Source organism: Agelaius phoeniceus, chromosome 6 (assembly GCF_051311805.1).
Source record: "Agelaius phoeniceus isolate bAgePho1 chromosome 6, bAgePho1.hap1, whole genome shotgun sequence".
In the NCBI taxonomy this organism is placed as follows: Eukaryota; Metazoa; Chordata; class Aves; order Passeriformes; family Icteridae; genus Agelaius; species Agelaius phoeniceus.
In genome coordinates, this window is record NC_135270.1 from 6,786,687 (window position 1) to 6,799,252 (window position 12,566).

The following is a 12,566-nucleotide window of genomic DNA, read 5'->3' on the forward strand; positions in this document are numbered from 1 at the left end:
GACAAAAGAATGGCTGTCCATGGAAGTATTAACTGAGGGAAATTAAATACTAAGGGGACTCATTAGGAATTTTACAAACAAGTAAAGTGCATGGGGGGAAAAAAGATAAATTAATGTTTTTCTAAGAGACATCTGAATATTACTAGACAGTTAAGCTGAAATGGATCCAAGTTTCTTCTTTGGTTTTCACTGCAGACAGGGTAAAGACAATGTATTCTTGGCAAGCATTTTATGTGGAACTTTTAGAGTAGGTGTTATGTCCTGGAGGTTAGACTGACTGATGTGTCTAAATGACAGGAAGTGATTGTCCCTGAATTATAACTGAGAAAGGTTATGAATGGATTTTTTAGCATCACAGGGATGCAAAAAAAATGGGTGTGAGATGTCATTGTCAGTAGTCTTTCCGGAAGAAAAACACTGAAAGGGTCAAATTTATACATAATGTAAGAATTTGCTTATTTGTTATTTTTCTTTTTGTTAATTTGATAAATTAATCAGTTAATACATAATATCTCAGAAAGCCCACAAGCCATGTTAGAAATAAGTCACAGGATTTGGCAAATATTGCATCCCTCTGGTGGAAGTGTTGAATTCATTGCCATGATCCTTTTGAGGTCCTGTTTTTCTTGCTTTGAAAGGACAGGTGTCTGCTAAGGAAAACAGGAGCCTCCCTTGAAATGGAAACTGTAAACCCCCTCCCTGTGAATTATTATAATTTTGAAATTAAGGGGTTATCAGGCAAAGATATGGGAGTAGGAATAACAGTTCTTTACCAGGAAAATTAAAAATACAAATGTAATAGTACGAAAAAAAGCAAACCACTGCCAGAGTCAGAGCAGGCCCTGTCCCCCTGGGTGTGAGGGTGGTGGCACAGTCCCATCCCATGGGGGCTCAGCCCTCCTGCAGTGCCAGCTGTGGCTCTGCTGGAACAGGGATCCTGCACAAGGGGGGAGTTTTCCTCTGCAGCCCCAGGGCTGCTGGAGATGGGCCTGGGCTCCCTCTGGCAATGCAGGGCAGCAGAAGCTGCTCCTCTGGCAATGCAGTGGGCAAAGGCTGCTGTGCTGTCCCAAGCCTCAGATTGTATCCAGGTAGGAATGCTTGGCTCCCCTCCCCCTGCGTGGAGCCTCTCCCCATGGGATGATGGAATTGGATCAGCCATGCAGGGACACTCAGTGGCCATGGACAGAAGAGATCTCCTGGAGAGAGGATTGGCTGTGGGAGAGAGAAAGAAAAAACTGCCCAATGGACAGCAGAGAACTGCCCCACCTCTGACAGATGGGAATAGAACACACACCCCCATTTCCAAAATAAGACACTGCTCTAACACTGCTCTAAAAAGTTATTTCCAAATCTGTGATTAATGTTTATTTTTATCTACATATTTGGCCCAACTAAGCAGGATAGAGAAAAGCAGCATATTGAGATTTGACCCCTAGTTGCCTGGGTTTATAAAGAAAAATTGTATCATAGTGGCTGCATAATTATCCTCCCTGGGTTTATTATATGTTTTTGTGAAGGAGCAGGCTCTCATCACACAGGGCTGGATATATTGGAGTGTCTGTTTCAGTGATCTTGGCAGTAATTACTCAGAGACACTGCAAGACCTCCTTGCCATTAGCTCTGACTGAAATTTCCCTGCTTTTTTGGGATCAGCAGGAAGCTGCTGGAACATAGGCAGTCTCTCCATTTTTTTTTTCTGAAGCCATATCATAAGCACACAAGAGCTGCTTATCTGTGCACACTTACTGTCTTTTTTTCCTCTTGCTATATTTCAGCTTTATGGCTTATGTCCATCTTTTCTGTGAGACTGACAATTTTCAACTTCATTTTGAATATCTTTATTCAAATGCAGATTTTGTCTTTGTAGCCAGAACTAAGTTGAAGGCATCTTTGAAGAAATGCTAATAAGAGTGCTGTGGTAATGCACTGCTTCTTAGGCATACCTTCCTTCTTAAGAACGTTTCTTTGAAATCTAGACTATAAAAAAAATAAACCATTTTGCTCTTATCAACACTGCTTTAATGTGCTCAGAATAAGATGCCTGCATAAACCAGAAAATTGATAGGTGATAGTGAACTACTCCTTTACTGTGCTGAATGTGGGTGGGTCTGCTTTAGTGCAATCCAGAAGGGGATTTTGAAGGAAACAACTTTATGTTCCTTTTCTTTATAATTTAGCTGATCAGCATCCTGCATTTCCTGAAGTGGCACAGCAGCCCTGAGCATGAGATAAACAGTGCTAAAACCTGGTTTATCATCTGCAAAGTAGAGGTGTAGGATACTGCACCAAAGGAATTACTTGGCTGGGAAATGCTATCAGGGTGGCTTGAAATCCAATACATAGAAACTTCTTTTTTCAGAAAAAGGAAAAGAATGCAAAACCTATAACTGACACTATTGGGTGGAATTGGAGAGAACCTAAAAAATTGCAGGTCCTGATAGATTCTGTCTTTTACAAGATGGAGAGAAAACTTTTTTCAGTGAGAAAAGATCGGCTGAAAAGAAAAATGTCACACACAAGTCTGCTCATGAGTTACTGTGATTTGCTGCATTTGCCAAGTTACATGAGCATACTCAATTGCAAGACAGCTTTAAGGTTACAGAAAATCCCTAATAACTTTATTATTATCTCTTAAAAGAAAGTAAAGTCCTTTTAACTGCATTTGGTATCATTTTTCATGAGGATCCACTAGAGTTAAATTAATGTATAGCTCAGTCATCCCAAATCATTTCTGTCTGATGTTCGAGCCTTTGATAGCATACTTTGAGTTTGAATTGAATTCTGCAGAGACACTGAGAATGTTAATTAGGTTCTCTTTGTTCTCTAAGAGGGAGGAAAAGCATCAGGGATCATTTTTAATGTTTCAGTTGAGCAGTGTTTGCAGTGCACATTCCTCTTTCCTACAATATTACATGGAATTAGAGGTAGAAATTTCTAGAATTGGCATGTTCACTGTGGTATCTAAATTTGCTAAAGGTGTATATGGCCTTTGGATAATATGCATTGAGTACAGAGTAGCTTTTTTGAACTAAATTTTTAAAATATATTACCCTGAGTGCCTTATTTAAATAATATATCTGGGTGCTACACCACTGTTTTACACCTCTGAAATTGCACAGGAATTTGACTGAGACAAAAGCACTGAACACATCAGCTAAACAGGGGGGATATTATTTATGTTAGCTGATCCTTGTTTGCACAGCCACAACATTGTCTCCCAAATCAGTTTATACGAATGGGGCAACAACAGCATCAGCAAGGATGAGGAGGGGAGGAAAAGGGATTTGTTCTGCCTTTCCCACAGGCACTGGAGCCTGAGGGCAGGGCTGAGTGCCAGGAGGTGTCCCCAAAGTGCCCTGGGATTGGCACTGCTGGGATTGGTAGCAGCACTGGATGGATTACCAGATGCACTTGGGGAGGTGAGGACAAATTCTTCCTTCTGCAAACGTTGCTGTGGCTGAGATGAAAGCCAGAGAGCCAAGACTTTCCTGTGTCTTCCTGTCTATGCTCCCAATTATGGAAGTTCAAGAAATCAAATGAAAACAAACATAGATCATAGATCATGTTAGATGATCGTAGATCATAGTTAGATGCCTTGTCTGAAAAATAGAGTTTTACACCTTAGCTAAAAGAGCTTACAAAATAGGTTTATGTGCATTTGTTGTTATTGTAACAGTGTTAGTAATGGTACCTTGTGTACTTCACTGTACACAACAAAAAATGAACAAAGCCATCAAACAAGGTTTTTCTGTCCAAGAGAGAGGGGAAAATGTGGGAAATGGATTTGTGGAGAGTTGTCAGGGCCTGACAGAAATCCCACACAGTATACATCCATATGCAAATTTTGAGGCAAGAAATTGTGACTTAGAAATACTGTGGAATAGGACAGATATTGATGAGAGAGAAATGGATCTAGAAACAAGTTTCCAAGGATGGCCTTACAAATAAGACTAGATATTGTTGAGAAATAGAACTATGAAGGATGCAGTGTAGCGGGACCCACAATGAGTAATTTTAGATGATTGCCTTTAAGGCATTTTACAGCATGGTGTGGCAAAAAGCTGATAGGCCAAGAAACACTTATAGTGCATTGTAATTAGGAAATAGTTGGCTTCTGATTGTGATGGCATGAATTATAACATCTGTATTGTCTCACCCTTCTCATGAGACTGAAAATGGAACAAAAGTTTTTAAAATGGCTCTCAGTTGCTCCATCTCTGGGTCAGAAAAAGGTATAGTGTGACATCTTCCTTCTGCAAACACTGCTGAGGCTGAGATAAGAGCCAGAGAGGAAAGACCTTCCTGCATCTTCCTGCTCATGCTCCCAATTCTGCTGCCAAGAGGAGAAATGAGGTAGAACAAAACAAATTACCTCATTACTGATGCAAAGAGAAATGAAATACAGCCTGTGAAAGGAGCAGGAGTGGTATTTATTGTCATGCATGCGAACAAGCTCAGTTGGCAGTGGTTGGTAACACCTTGAGGTATCAGAAAAACACAAAAGAAGTGCAGGAAGAAAACAGAGAGCAAGTTGTAACCTCTGGAACCTGCCCACACTGGCAGTGCTGGGGGCAGGAGATGAGCCTGGGCTCTCTGCAGAGCTGCCTTCCCCTGCCAGCCCAAAGAAGGAGTCCAGGCTCTGGCCACCAACAGAAACATCATGGGTCTGCAAGAAAAAAGGGATCTGACAGCTGTGAGAAGAACTGGCAGTAGGAATACTCAGTAAAAATTAAGCCCCAGTTAAAAGAGAATTGAGGTCAGAACAGGAACAGATGTGCACTAAAAATAGAAGGATGAGAAAAAGATAAATGCAAAGGTCCTTGCACATAGACAGATATTTACCAGAAGGGAGAGACATCTTATTAAAGGAGAGATGGAAAAGCAGTGCTAATACAAAGGGGAAAAATTGCAGCACACATTAAGAAGTCTCTTCTTTTAATTTAAGTTGTTCTTATTTAGCTCTAACTGAATCACCCCTTGAATTCTCAACCTGCATTATTACTCAGAAAAGCAATGGACCTTATGTAAGGGGCACTAGTCTGGATGCTGTTAAGCACCTCTGCAAACTTGAGATAATGACATGAAGGGAATTAATAGAGTTGAAGTACAGCCTACATTTAGTTCTAATTAGACAGAAGATAGCAGCCAAATTGCCACTAAAATTTAGATAGAGAATCCATACAAGTTGTGGAAACTGTGGCAATATATAACTTCTGGGTTTAGTACAATTCCCTGAAATCTCCCTACTTCCCCATTTTGCTGTTTTTTCCCAATAATTTCATATATTCTGGGGAACCAGACCTGAGGCACAGCTGCATTTGAGCCCCCAGCAGGATGACAGCTTTCATGTGGCACTTCTGGGAGTAGGAAGTTGTTTCTGGAAAAGGGACAGGGAATGGAAGTGAAGTTTCCCTCCAAGAGCAGCAGAAAGAAAGAACCATAACCAACCCTGTCAAACTCCCTTAGCCTTTCCCTCCCATAAACACAAAAACCTGCAGCAGGAAAAGGATCAATTCCAGACCCTTTGGGTTCCCAAGTGGAGTAAGTGCACTCACCAGGCTGGTTGTGGGACTTCCCAGAATTCCTGCGCACTAACCGGTCACTATCAAGCAATGAATTCCTCAAAAACTCCCCTGTGATTCCCAAATATCTAATTTTCTTGTTGCACTGAAGTTGTTTTTTAAAACAGACCAAATCTGAGTTATAGCCCCAAGAGAATTCCTGCAGTGGGACATGAGGGCAGCAAACTGACCTTGGGAATTTTGTTGTTGCTTGCTGAGGAAGAGCAGTTTGAAATGATGCTTTGCATATAAGCTTTGCATACATAAATATTCTGTAACAGCAGGAAGAACAAATCTTTTTTTCCTCTGTCTTAATGATCATTAATGAACAAAGATTTCATTTTCTTGTTCCTGTCATCATAATTTTTTTATGCCATGCTCGATTTTCTAAGAGCCAGGTGACAGTAGTCTTACATGATTTTTTAATACTTTCTTTCCATTATATTCTCATGTTTACAGCAGCCTTTCTCCTGTTCTTCCCTCTAGCAGTTTTGTCATTATTCTGCTTTTAAATTCCTTCAAGTGATTTTCAGTAAGCTGGTTGTATGGTCTTTCATCAGGTACAAAGGGAACCCTTGGCAGATTCTCTGCAAGTAAAAATAACATTTTGGTATTTATGGCAGTGCTCTAAAAAAATATAGTACATTCTGGCCATTTAACAAAATTACTTTGGAAATTATCTCACCAAAATTGCTGGTCTAGATATATGTTCTTCACTTTACATGGGAAGGTTTTCTTTATTAATTTCTCTTTATTTGTAGCAATTCATTAGCAGCTAATCCACAAGCAGTCTTATCCATTTCATGGACCTCATTTCAAGGGGAGGGGTAGACCACAGAGAAGGCTATTTTTGACTGATCTCTGTCCTCCTGCCTGAATTTCTAGTCCCCTTTTTACTTGTCTCTGAGCTCACATGTCATCTTCCCTCTGTTAATGGTTCCACAGCATCTCTTAGCTGCTGTTGTGTTGTTTATATGGAAAAATATGTGTGGGTGTAATTATAGACAGTCCTGAAAGGTAGCTAGTGTAAGAATTCGGGTTCTTGGGGGTTTCTCCAGGGTTTTTATTTCGTGTAAGAGGCCAAACCTGTCCATGAACAATTCATTGATCACAGAGAGGAAAGGCAGGAGATAACACATAAATTTGAGACTCTGATAGAGGGAAGGTAAAGACAATTAGCTTCCAGAAAAAGGCAAGATGTAAGAATTACAGCCTTGGTGCTTCCCACTTCTGCTTTGCAAGGCAGTGTGAAAGGGGACAAACAAATATGAGGTGTGGTTTTGGGCAGAGGAGGGTGTGATGAAGGAGAGGCAGAGAGCAGAGCCTTCAGCAAGTTTTGACATAGAGAAAAGGTAAAAATAGTACCAAAGAGGAAAGAGGAAACTTTGACAAGTTTTTAGTAACAGCTGAAGAGATGCCTTTGCTAAGGAGTTGTCCAGAAGGATGTTAAACATAGGTAAGAAAAACTCAAAAGTAAATAACCCTGGTAGAGCACTCGGGTGCAGGGGGGGGATGGAGGGGACCAAGAAATGATTCCTAGGTGTCAAAAGCATGTTGAGGGCTATTAGAGAGCATGGAAATATGTTAGTAAGTATTTGTACATACATTAAAATTCCTGTATTTGCCCCTTGATCAAATATCCAGAGGTAACAAGATAAAGCACACACCCACAGGGTATCCCTGAGTTGAAGGCTGCATTATGGTCATGTTACTAATTCACAGAAGTGACTGTTTGCCAGTATTTCACTGACAAAACTTTCCATGATCATATTTGTGGCTTATTAGTCCAGGGCTTTTTATTTAGTGAGGGGGAAATCATTGACGTGGGACTCCTTTTGCCTCTGTTCCCTCACCAATTCTATCCTAATGAAACAAATTCCTGAAAGAGCTGCTGGATGAGCGAGTCATTTTAAAAACTGAGTAAAGATGTCAGAAGTTCTTCTTTAAGCTTGTAACTTCACAGTTAGGTATTTTAAGTGAAACAAAAAGCCTGTGATGGAACAAAAAGCCCCTTTTGGGAGCCACCTTTCAGGACTCATCCAGTCCTGTTTTGGCCACTGAGCTGGGGGCATTTTCTGCCTGGTGCCTACACTCAGCTGCAGGGTCAACAGCAATCTTTAATTTATGACACATTTTCAGTGTAGCTCTGGGTGGACTGAAGAGGAAGTGTGATCCCACTTCCAGAAAAGCAGAGCACTGGGTTGCATTTTGCAGCAAGCACCTCCTGCCTCAGGGCTGGGAAAACAGCCTGGCACTCAGGTGACCTCCTCTTCAAGGCAGAAACAAAAGCTATTGATGGGGAAGAAACATCTGCTGAGTTGGCTTAACTAATTTCTGCTCTCTGAGTTTTGGATCCTAAACTCTGTGGTGGAAATGACCCAGTGCTGGGCCAACCTCTGTGCACAGCCCAAACTGCCTCAGGGAAGGATTGTATCTAGAATTATTTATATTTGTGTTTTTGTTTAGTTGGGTTATAATTAATATTTTCAGTATACCTAGCCAGTGTAGTTCTTCACATGAAGAGTGTTTGTGCTTGCCTATTCCTTAAAAAAAGAGTTTCAGCCTTTGGAGAAAAGTCACTGTTGAAGATTCCTTGTGCAAGTCTTAATCATATTTTTTGGTAGTGGATTCATCCTGCATGCAGTCTGAAACCAGCTTCTGTAGAGCTCTGTGTACTTCATTTTCAGTGAGTGTTAGGAGGAAATTTCAATGGATTTCAGTGGAAATTTTCAATGGATTTCAGGAACATCTGAAGTGTAAGGAAAGGGAGTTTAAAACTGGCATGCCATACAAATGACCCAAAGCTTCTATGACAGCTGTGAGCAGAGAATATCTAGGTGAGAAAATTCATCTTAAAAGGGAGTTAATTTATAGAGAAGCATCAGAGATTTATAATTGACACAATATATTGCTATTACAGTTTTCACAGGCGTATTTGTAGTTTCCAGTCTTTTGCTTTTGCCATCCATCAACTGTGCAAGATTTCATAAAATATTTTTTTTAAATTAAATTGTGTTCTGAAATATGGTTGGAGTTCTGGACTCCTTCTCAGTTCTTGATTTCTGTGTTAATATGTATTAATTGTAGAGAAAAGGCCTTTTCTTTCCATTTGCCTACCTGCAATTTGCATGTAGTCTCACATGTCTGTAATGTCTATATTTCCCTGCACTAAATAAACATGTCCTTGACACTGAGCAATCTGATTTTTTCCTAGATTATGGCCCTGATTTCAGTGAGTTATAGTCCTTGTTAGTTTGGCTAACTCGATATCTGACAAGAAATTTGTGAATGTTTCTGTTAATAAGAAGCAGACAGGCACAAGTTTGCTGAGATCTTTAACTGAGAGAAGAGGAATTATGAGAAAGATGCATTCTTAATTCTTCAATCACAAGATTGGACTCTGGTCTCCCCAGGGAAGCAGACTCACTGAGTGAAGCTGTCGGATGTTTACAGCTCAGCTTTTGAGAGCAGAGGCATATATAATTGAAATTATGTTTCAAGGGGATCTGTCAAAGTATTTTTGGCATATGGAATAACATTCACTTAGTGAACAATTTGGAACCACTGTCTCTTTAGTCCCATTAAACATCCAGATGTTCCACACATTTATGTTCTTATTTGCAAGGCAGAGAAACACCATTGCCACTGCAGAATAAGGCATGGAAATGGAAATGAGGCAGATATTTGCTGCCTGTGTGCTGATTATTTGCTGCCTGTTTGGGGTGAGATGGCAATACAAATATTTGCAAGGGAGATACACTATATAAGTTTTTATATATATTTAATGTATAATACAATTGTTATATATTATATAATTTATATATATATATATATATATATATATACACACATAATTTTTAAAATGTTCTGTATTAAATTCTCATAATGATCTGGCTTGCCATAAAATTTTATTTCCATATAGGAGGTATAATGGTCTGTGTAAAGGAGAGAAATGCCACAAAATGCTACACGTGACTCGTAATTAAGTGACAACTCTATTATTAGGGTGATGGATATCTGAGGAAACTGAAATAAACCAGCAAATGCCACTGATAGGCCTGGATCCAAATGGAATTCAGCCAAGACAGCAGTGCTGGGAAATGGTGCATCATCAGCTGGGAGATGATGGCTATTTGAGAAACGAGCTTTGCATCCTCAAATTCCTAACTCATCTCCATAGCTTTACAACTAATGCTCAGGGCAGCCTTCCAGAGGAGATGCCAATGTTTAAAAATTCTGGTGATACGTTATTCTCTGCCTTGTGAAAGTCATCCTGCTTCTGGAAAGTTAAAATGGAAAAACTGAATTGCATAAGGAAAACATAAAATCCCCAGCTCAGCTGGCCATCCTCTGAGAATGGTGTTAATGGGCAGAGGAACAGTGAGGATCAAACTTTAGGACTGGAAGGTCTCCGTCTTTCACATGCAAAAAAATTATAATTAATAGTAATGCAATATGATATAATACATAATAAGATTATAATGCAATATAGTATGATGTAATAGCTGCTGAATGTATTTGATATTTAGGTCTAGAAATGTCAGTAACTTGGATCTGTAGAGAGAAGAGTTTCTGGAGTCAGAATTCTGTCTCTGGTTTTTCCAAAGCTCAGTGGAGCACAAGGCTTTTAGAGGGTTTTGGTGCACAGATGGTGACAGAAGGTTTGATGCAAGGGAGTTTTAAATACAGGGAATAAATACAGCTAAAGCCATCTAACAGTGAAATAGGAGGCCCTAATTCCATATCTGTTGTTCTTATCTCACCTGAAGAATCCCTTCACTGCACAGCTCCTACCATAACAAATAACTTGACATTTGATATCCTAACAGAGGCTGTGACCTGAACGTAGCAAAGCTGTTTTCCTGTTTAATATCTGTTTTCACAGACCATAGAATCTTCCAAATCCTCAATTTTGAACAAAAATAATCATACCCTAAATGCTTCAAGCCCCAACAAATCTGCCTCATCAGAGATATTCTCATATTTAATAGCCTTCCTGGTGGAAATTTCCACCTTAATTCAGAGCTGAATTTCTCCCGCAACAGCTTTCAGACACTGGATGTTCTTAGGGCTTTTTTTTTTGCCCAGATTGGATAATCCATTTTTTTGGACTTTCTTGCATGTCCCACTATCTGCACCATGCAGAAATTTTAAACCAACTGCTCCCAGCTCCAAGGAAACTGTTCCATTTGTCAGGATGTACACAGCACTGGAGGAGATTTCCATCAGTCTCCTGCTCCTCCCATGGAATCATGCGGGAGCCTGAGGGTGCCTCCAGGGGCTTTGTCCATGGGCACCTGCTGGGAACAGCATGCCAGTCCTTTTATAAGGACAAGAATAGCTCTGCCAGGGAGATTTCCAGGGGGTTGTGTCCTGGCACTGCCCCAAATGTGCCCAAACACACTCCTTGTATGAAGGAGGGTGCTGCTGCCATCCGGTCTCTGGTGGTGGTAAGGACCTGCAGTTTCCAGTTTCTACTCAGGTCCAGTTTTCAGGATCTTGCTGGTCCCAGAGGGAACATCTCTCTGGGGCCAGGGCTGGCCAGGCCAAGAGCAGGCAGGTGGAGGAGTCTGTTTCCTGCAGGGCAGGGACTCGTTCAGGGCTTGGCACAAATCCCTGCCAGACAGGAAAGCAGCTCTGTGCTGCTGCTGGATCCCAGCCACTCCTGAGATGCTGCAGGAAGGTCGAGGAAAGAGCCAGGATGTTGCTGGGACTGCAGCTGGCCACGGTCATTTTGGATGCTTGACAACTGGAAACAGCCCAGAGTAGCTCCCTCTCCTCCTCCTCCTTTAATTTTCTGGTCAAAGCTATCCAGTACACTTGTATTTGATCAGAATTTCTTAGAGGATTAGGACAATCAGACCACTATATCCAATATTTAAATATTTTGAAAAATTCTGGTGATACACTATTCTCTGCCTTGTGAAAGTCATCCTGCTTCTGGAAAGTTAAGATGGAAAAACTGAATTGCATAAGGAAAACAAAATCCTCAGCTCAGCTGGCCATCCTCTGAGAGTGGTGTTAGTGGACAGAGAAACAGTGAGGATCAAACTTTAGGACTGGAAGGTGCAAGTCTTTCACATGCAAAAAAATATAATAATAATAATTCAATATGATATAGTAACATAATAATGCAATATAGTATGATGTAATATGCTGACTGTATTTTATATTTAGCAGACTTGTATTTGATCAGAATTTCTTAGAGGTTTAGGACAATCAGACCAGTATATCCAATATTACCAATTTAAGAAGAGGATTGTTGGTTGAAGAAATAAATTAGTTTTCTAAGGGAAGTTCTCTTTCTCAAAGGAAAATGTCAATGTCAATCCCTGTACTCCTCATGCATTTAGAAATAACAATACTAATGGGAAAATAGTGTTTTCTCCTTGTTCTAACTGAGCAGATGTAGTATAGAAATCTGACTGATATTTTATTTTGTATAAAAGCAAGCACTAAGAGCAAACTTTCTAGTCCTTACTAATTAAACTTCATCACCAAGAAGTCATGAACATTCACCCAGTGAATTTTTTCTGCCTGGAAAATAAGGGCAATGTATCCTGTCAGAACTGAGCTCCAAACTGATCTCAGCTTAAGACAGTCTGGCAAGGAAAAGTATTTCAGGTGCTGCTTTTCTTTTATGCTAGTGATCACACAGGGCAGCAGTCTTGTTTTAAAATTTGAATCACCTAAGTGAAAGTGCAAGAGTTTTAAAAATATATGTATGCAGGACTTGTGTGTAACTAGAAAACAGAAAATAATATAAGAAATAGTTTTTACATTTTTCAGATAGTGTTGGAAGTAGCACAAAATGAAAGCTACTCATTTTGCTCTATGCTAGAATATTTTTTACCAAATTTCTGCAGAAGAGTTTTAGTGTAGCCAGTTATGCCAGTAATTCAGAAGTTCTAAATAATTGTAACTCAGCTATTTCATGCTCCTGTGGTTCCTGGAAGAGCAGGGAGATTTTTATAAATACGTGGTGGGGCAGATACTGTACTGATA

At 40.1% G+C, this 12,566-nt stretch overlaps 1 protein-coding gene across 1 annotated transcript in view; it reads left to right on the plus strand.

The window, feature by feature from the left end:
* Window positions 1-12,566, plus strand: part of SPON1 (spondin 1) — a 188,997-nt gene that overhangs the window by 105,830 nt on the left and 70,601 nt on the right. The window lies entirely within an intron of this gene.